At 42.9% G+C, this 6,452-nt stretch overlaps 1 long non-coding RNA gene across 1 annotated transcript; it reads right to left on the reverse strand.

Moving 5' to 3' along the window:
* Window positions 1-3,759: 3,759 nt before the first annotated feature.
* LOC148187357 (uncharacterized) lies at window positions 3,760-5,263 on the reverse strand. The gene is made up of 3 exons (XR_015778981.1): window positions 5,147-5,263; window positions 4,979-5,067; window positions 3,760-4,899 (listed from the first exon to the last, which is right to left on the reverse strand). It is a non-coding gene; the product is annotated as an uncharacterized LOC148187357 (long non-coding RNA).
* Between the last annotated feature and the right edge of the window lie 1,189 nt (window positions 5,264-6,452).

Consider the following 6,452-nt stretch of genomic DNA (forward strand, 5'->3'; position numbering starts at 1 on the left):
CTGCGACAGTCTGGCGACCTGTCGAGGGTGTACCCCACCTTCTGCCCAGTGACAGTGCGACCCCCTGCGACCCTTGCGAGGACAAGCGTTTACGGAAAATGACTGACTGACTGAATGCCCATTGCTAGTTACCAGAGCCCGCAGAGGCATCTTAAAATGTCCTGTTGTTTCAAGCTGAAACACTAAGACGTTTAGTTTACAATGATATATGACAAAAGCACCAAGTCCTCTAATTTGTTTTCCTATTTCTGCTTTAAAGAGCAGTTATCAAAATAGTTGTGACTATCTTCTATTGATCAGCTAATCGATAAATCAACTAATCATTTCAGCTCTAAAATAAGTCTAAAGAGGTCAAATCTCCCTACCCTAACCTTAACCCTAACCCTATATAGACCAGCTTTAATATAATACCATTATTGAATCAAAAAGTTGTTCTATACACTTAAAATGTTGCTGGAGTTTTGTCCTCTGAAAGTGTGCAGCACACAGCATGTTTGTGTCCTGTGGTGATTACTGACCAAAGTTCGAAAAGGAAAATAACTTCTCTTATTCAAATGACATGATATAAAGTGCCACAATCTGTCAAACCTCAAACCATTGATGTATAAATACCAGAACTAGAAACTGGTGAAGGGGTCTTCAGAGTTTTGGCTGACCACATTGCTGCTTGATTTTGTCAATTTGTTAGAGACATATACAGCTGCAATCACATTCTGCTTGAAGCCCACAAGACACACCCCCTGCAAACCACGCCCATGACTAGGACAAAACAAACTCATTACTGCGTTGGTAATTTGAACCCTGCTACAACGCTACTCTCAGTGACAAAATATGAGGCCAAATGCAGCAATAATCCACTTTATCCATTTAATTAATTTATTATACATGAAGATATGATTTACCCTTATCCTTACCATTCCCATTACATTTACCCTAACCTTAACCACCTCTCTTGAGGTAAAGCTGCAAAGATAGCTATATGTTAACATTTTCTTTCAGGCTGTCACTTCCAAACCAAGGAGTGAAGGGGGCTGATGGTGGACTGATGGTGGGTGAGTCAAGTAGCTAGAGGGCAGGTCACATTGCGGCTCCAAGCTACAGGTATACCATAGCAAAAAGCTCGGCCTAAAGTGTCGATGTGTTTATTACAAGTTGCAGAGGAGGAGAATTCAGTCTTCTCATGTTTCACTTTCATAAATTTGAAATTTTTCTTTAAAGTGGCACCTGTGGTCTTAAATAGACACCTTCCAAAACATTCACACATGGTGCTGCTCTGTTAGTGACCTTTAGGTATCCCTCTGTGTCAGCTTTTTACGCTCCAAGATGCCCTTACCAGTGATGTCAACAAATGTTCATGGTTGGATGATACAGACTGGTACCGTGATGTCACAGCATGCAGAAAGCAGCATTGTCCTTATGTTTACACATCATTGCAGACCTTTACGATGGTCAGGTTTAGGCAAACGAGGCACATGGTAAAGTGTAGAAAAAAATTAAAGCACACACACACATGCACACATGCATCCGCACAGGAAGTGAACTGTGGACTCCTGCACAGAAGTTGTTGGTGGGACCCATCTACCTCCTCTCCCGCTTGCCCTATAAGCACACTTATAGGGCGAGCGGGATGTGTTTCATACACACACGACCAGTTCTGTATGGCTGCATTCTCACATCCCTGTGCAGTTGCATATAGACGGGCCCGGTGCCTTCCAGGTTTTCATCAGCGTATAATAACAACACCACCGGTTCTGTCGGAGCATGTTCTCATCTGGTGAAGCCGTTCTGGTTGGATGCGGAAGGTGGCTGGGTGGTATGTCATGCTTATACGCCATAAGCACTGACAGAGCAGTGTTATTTGACGAGTTCAGAGTGAGAACGGGCTGGCACCTTTTATAATTATTTTGTTTTGTCACATCAGGGCCCCTGACAACCTACTTGCTGCAACCAATCAACCAGGCTTCAACTGTAAAAAAATATCCTCTACAGACCTTGATTTTGTGTCTTTTATCCATATTTACTGTATATGAATAACCATGAGGTTTCAAACTTATAGTTTGTATAATCAGAATGTATTACTCTTAAGTAAGCATGAGAGCAGGTCGTCCTCTAATCAGAAGGTCAGAGGTTTGATCCACGGCTCCTCCAGGCAACATGCTGAAGTATCCTTGGGTAAGATACTGAACCTCAAATTGCTTACGATGCTGTGAGTGCATGTGAATGATTACTTAGTAGCAGGTGGCACCTTATACTGTAGCCTCGGCCACCAGTGTGCGAATGGGTGTGTGAATGCGTGTGTGAATGGGTAATGTACAGTCCATTTACCATCATATTACAGAAGTATCAGCAGGACTCAAGATTTGTCTAACAAATCTCTGACTTTGATGTGGTAGTCATATGTTCACTTGCCATCTGATTGTGATGTTTTTTTTTCTAAACCTTACCATGTGTTTCCTTCCCCTAATCCTAAACATCTGTGCCATGCATTTGTTGACTTCCCAGCATTTGTTGTCTATACATAACCATGTGCAGCATCACCCCACCATATGCTTGTATTGACATCCCACTAGTGGCATCCTGAAACATCAACAGCAGACACAGAAGGATACCTAGAGCATAATATATAGACACAGAACTCCACTGCAAAGCAGCAACATGTGACACCTTAGATGAGAATGTGTTGGACTATGAGCTCTGCCTGAAGCTGAGCTGGGCTGAAAGTCAATACTCAGAACAACATAGAGAATGTGCTCTCATCAACAGAAGTACAGCAAGCCAGAGGTGAAAGAACACGAAGCACCTACCCTGTCATGTGTGCTGTGCATTTTGCCATGCAAATCTACAACTCCCCCTCAGCTGCAACAGTAAGTCTGGAGAGCTAATTTAGAGATCTGGTGAAAAGACTGTTTGCTCAAAACACAGGGGTTCCCTTCCCTCCCCATGCCTCATTTGAAAAGCACTAAGAAAAAAGGCAAATAGATGAAAGGTGGTCCCCACAGTTGGAGATACTGCACCAAGGGGCCTCTTGCTAAGCAGGCAGCTATTCAAATGAGTGGCTAATTGTGGCATCTGTTAACCCATTGAAGAGGTGTCAGTGCAGTATCATGGGTCTGTTAATTGGTACAAACAGGTAGCAGATGCAGGCTCTGGGATTGAGCATCTGCCATTTAGTGAGCCAACTTCTGTGAGCAGTGATTAAGCCAAGCTGATGAGTGAGATCAAAGAGGAGAGGAGAGGAGAGAGGAGAGGAGAAAAGAGGAAACATTCGATAAAGAGAAAGCTAACAATAAGACAAAGACAAACCACTGAATAAAATATTAATTAAGTGCAGTTTGATTGCAAAAAACTGTTTTGTTTTGTTATTTATGTACCCTCTTGGTGCATTTTAGTATTTTATTTTCTATCAGTTATCTGTGCATTTATTGAGCAACTGCTAATGGAATCCTAAAACCAAAATTTGACAAGTAATAACATCACTTCAAAGCAGAAGTGGGACAAAGGCATTGTTTTGTAAGTCATAAGTAGTCAATCTCAAGCCTTCTACTCACATCCCAAGTCCAGAAGGTCAGGTCCCACTCAAGTCAAGTCCCAGACATGTCAAAATGCACACTGCTATTTGACACAAGTTCTCCAGTCAATACCACTACAAAGGTCATATGTACCCAGCCTCTTAAAACAACCTACAAGAGATTATGAAGCTAATGTGGCGATCCGAATCGTGGAATTTAAAGGAATGGGTGAATAGAGCCCAAGTTTAGCTTTTAGTGTTATCAATCTCACAAAAACCCGACAACGCCACCTAGGGAATTTCACCCTAGGAAATTAGTGTCACACACACAAGGACACTCAGGTCCGTTGCACTGATGAAGGGATTCGAAGGACGTGGTTCCAGTTAAGATTACAATTTTTATTAACAATACTTCTTAAAAATGGACAATTAAAACAGGCCAACATTAAGGGGATATTAAAATATACACTAAGGACTTGACAGAGCTGAGGCTTACCAGTGGAGGGACGTGAGTCAAAAGGGGAGGTGAGGGATCCAAAAAAAACAAATCACCACAACCGTATGTGCAGGTCCCACACTCACACAAACTCAAAGGAAACAAGGGGATGCACGACACACACAAAGGGGAAACCACCACCCGGGACACCAGGGGCCGCCACCTTCAGCACTCAGCAACTGAAAAGGACAGAAACAACAATTATTGGGGTCAATTAACCAAATCAACTTGCAACACAAATAAAAAATAAAGATGAAATGGAATTGGCAAACCAAAACAACAATAAGACAGAGCTGGCAGGAATCACTAACAAAACAAAATACGAATCTAGCCTACTCAATTACAATCATAGAAATGAAAAGAAACAATCAAGTAAAATACAAAGTCCTAAATAGAAAAGGAACTAATCAATGCAAAAACGAGAAATAAATCTCAACTCACTGAATTACAACACAATCTACAAATCAAATGATACAGTCAATAGAATAAACAAAACCGAAACAAATGAACATATCATTAAATCAGAACCAAATAAACCACCAAAACAAACAGCAAACCGGGATTAACCCCAATATAAATCCGCCCGGTCCAAATTCGGGTTAGTACTCGTGTCCACTACCCGGTGACAGACCCGCCGTGTCCGAAACTCCGGACGGCTACAACGTTAGCCACCAGCAGCGTGTAGATCAGCGGCGTAGCAACAATCGTTAGCATGTAGCCCCGGTTAGCATCGGCAGCACGGCGAGCCAGACAGGCGAACACTTGCAGCGGAGAATCAACACTGTTAAAACAAGCCGGCGAGCACGCAGTCGCGTGGACGAGCCGGTTGAAGCGACACCGAGCAAAGCAGCAGTGATCCGTGACGCGTTTAGCATTAGCTGCTAACGGAGTCTCCCTAAACACAGGAGAAGGCAGGTATCAGTAAATAGCGTGAGCGGTGGCTAGAGGAGGTGGAGCACGAGAGGCCAACATACCAACAAACAGCTTCTGCCGACACACACCCGAGGAGGAGAGCGGAGGCTCATGCAGAGCATTACAGTCCGGGGGTGTCCAGCCACGTCACCTAGGACAGCAGTCATAATTCAGCGTGACACCAAACAATATATCAACAGCGTGCAGTAGCACAGCCACCGCTAGCTCACCTGCAACAGGTCGAGTGGAAGGCCGGAAGTGAGGCAACCAGAGAGGTGCGGCGAGCCGCCAAGCCAAGACCGAGGAAGAGGGAGAGCAAGGAGGCTCCACTCCCTTTTATGAAGTGCCCTCTGCTGGTGATTGGCCACCATGACAGGGCACAATTGCCCTGGGCAGAGAGGTCTCTCCTGCTACACTTATATCCAGCCAAAACTAAATAAACAATTGTTCTCCACATTTATCCCATCCTTGCGGAGCAGTGAGCAGTGGCATGCGGAGCTCAGGGACCAATGTCAGATCCTCTGCCAGCGTTCTGGTCAGGAGCAAAACTGGAGTGCCTGAAGAAAAACCCATGCAGACATGGAGAACATGCAAACTCTACACAGAAATGTCAGGGTGAGCCAGGGTTTGAACCTGAAAACTTCTTGCTGTAAGGCAGTAGCACTAACCACTCAGCCATCATATCAACCAGTAAGTTATGATGTCTAATTATTCCTGATGTGTTTTTTTTGTTTTGTTTTGTTTTTTATAATTTGCAGTTTGTTCTATGTATTTCTTGTTTATTATTGGATTAATGATCAATGTTAACTGCTCAGTGTTTTCTTTGTTGTTATTATTCTGTTGTTGAATTTGTTTGGAGAACATTGTTCTCATGTTCTCTTGTGTGTGCAAATAAACGAAACAAATCTAAACTAAACTAAACTAAGCCATCTCTGCTCTGTGATTGGCTTTAGTTAACCCTTGGTGCTCTCTGATTAGCTGTAATCAACCCTCTCTGCCTGGTGATTGGCTGTAGTTAACTTATTCTATTCTGTGATTGACTGTAGTTCACAATCTCTTTTCTGTGATTGGCTGTTGTTAACGCTCTCTGCTCTGTGATTGTCAGTCAGTCAGTCATTTTCTGTAACCGCTTGTCCTCGTAAGGGTCGTGGGGGGGGGGCTGACTTTAACACTCTGTACTCTGATTGGCTTTTGTTAAATCTCTTTGTTCTGGATTATTGACTTCTGATAAATTTCTTGTTTGTCTGTTGTCTAGATTTGATATGCAGTTTTTAATTGCATGTGAATAAAAAAACTAAACTAGACTGAACTTTTAAATTAAACTCAAGTAAACTAAAAATAAAACAAATCTCTGATCCGTGATTGGCTGTAATAAACCCTCAATTACAGATCAGAGAGTTTTAACTACAGCCAATCACAGGCTGTAGTTAAAACTCTCTGATCTGTAATTTGCTGAGGCTTACACTCTTTGCTCTGTGATTGGCTGTAGTCAACTCACTTTGCTATTTGATTAGCTGAGGTCTCTGTTCTGCGATT

This window comes from Plectropomus leopardus, chromosome 15 (genome assembly GCF_026936395.1).
Source record: "Plectropomus leopardus strain MGB_pleo_1.0 chromosome 15, ASM2693639v1, whole genome shotgun sequence".
Classification (NCBI taxonomy): domain Eukaryota; kingdom Metazoa; phylum Chordata; class Actinopteri; order Perciformes; family Serranidae; genus Plectropomus; species Plectropomus leopardus.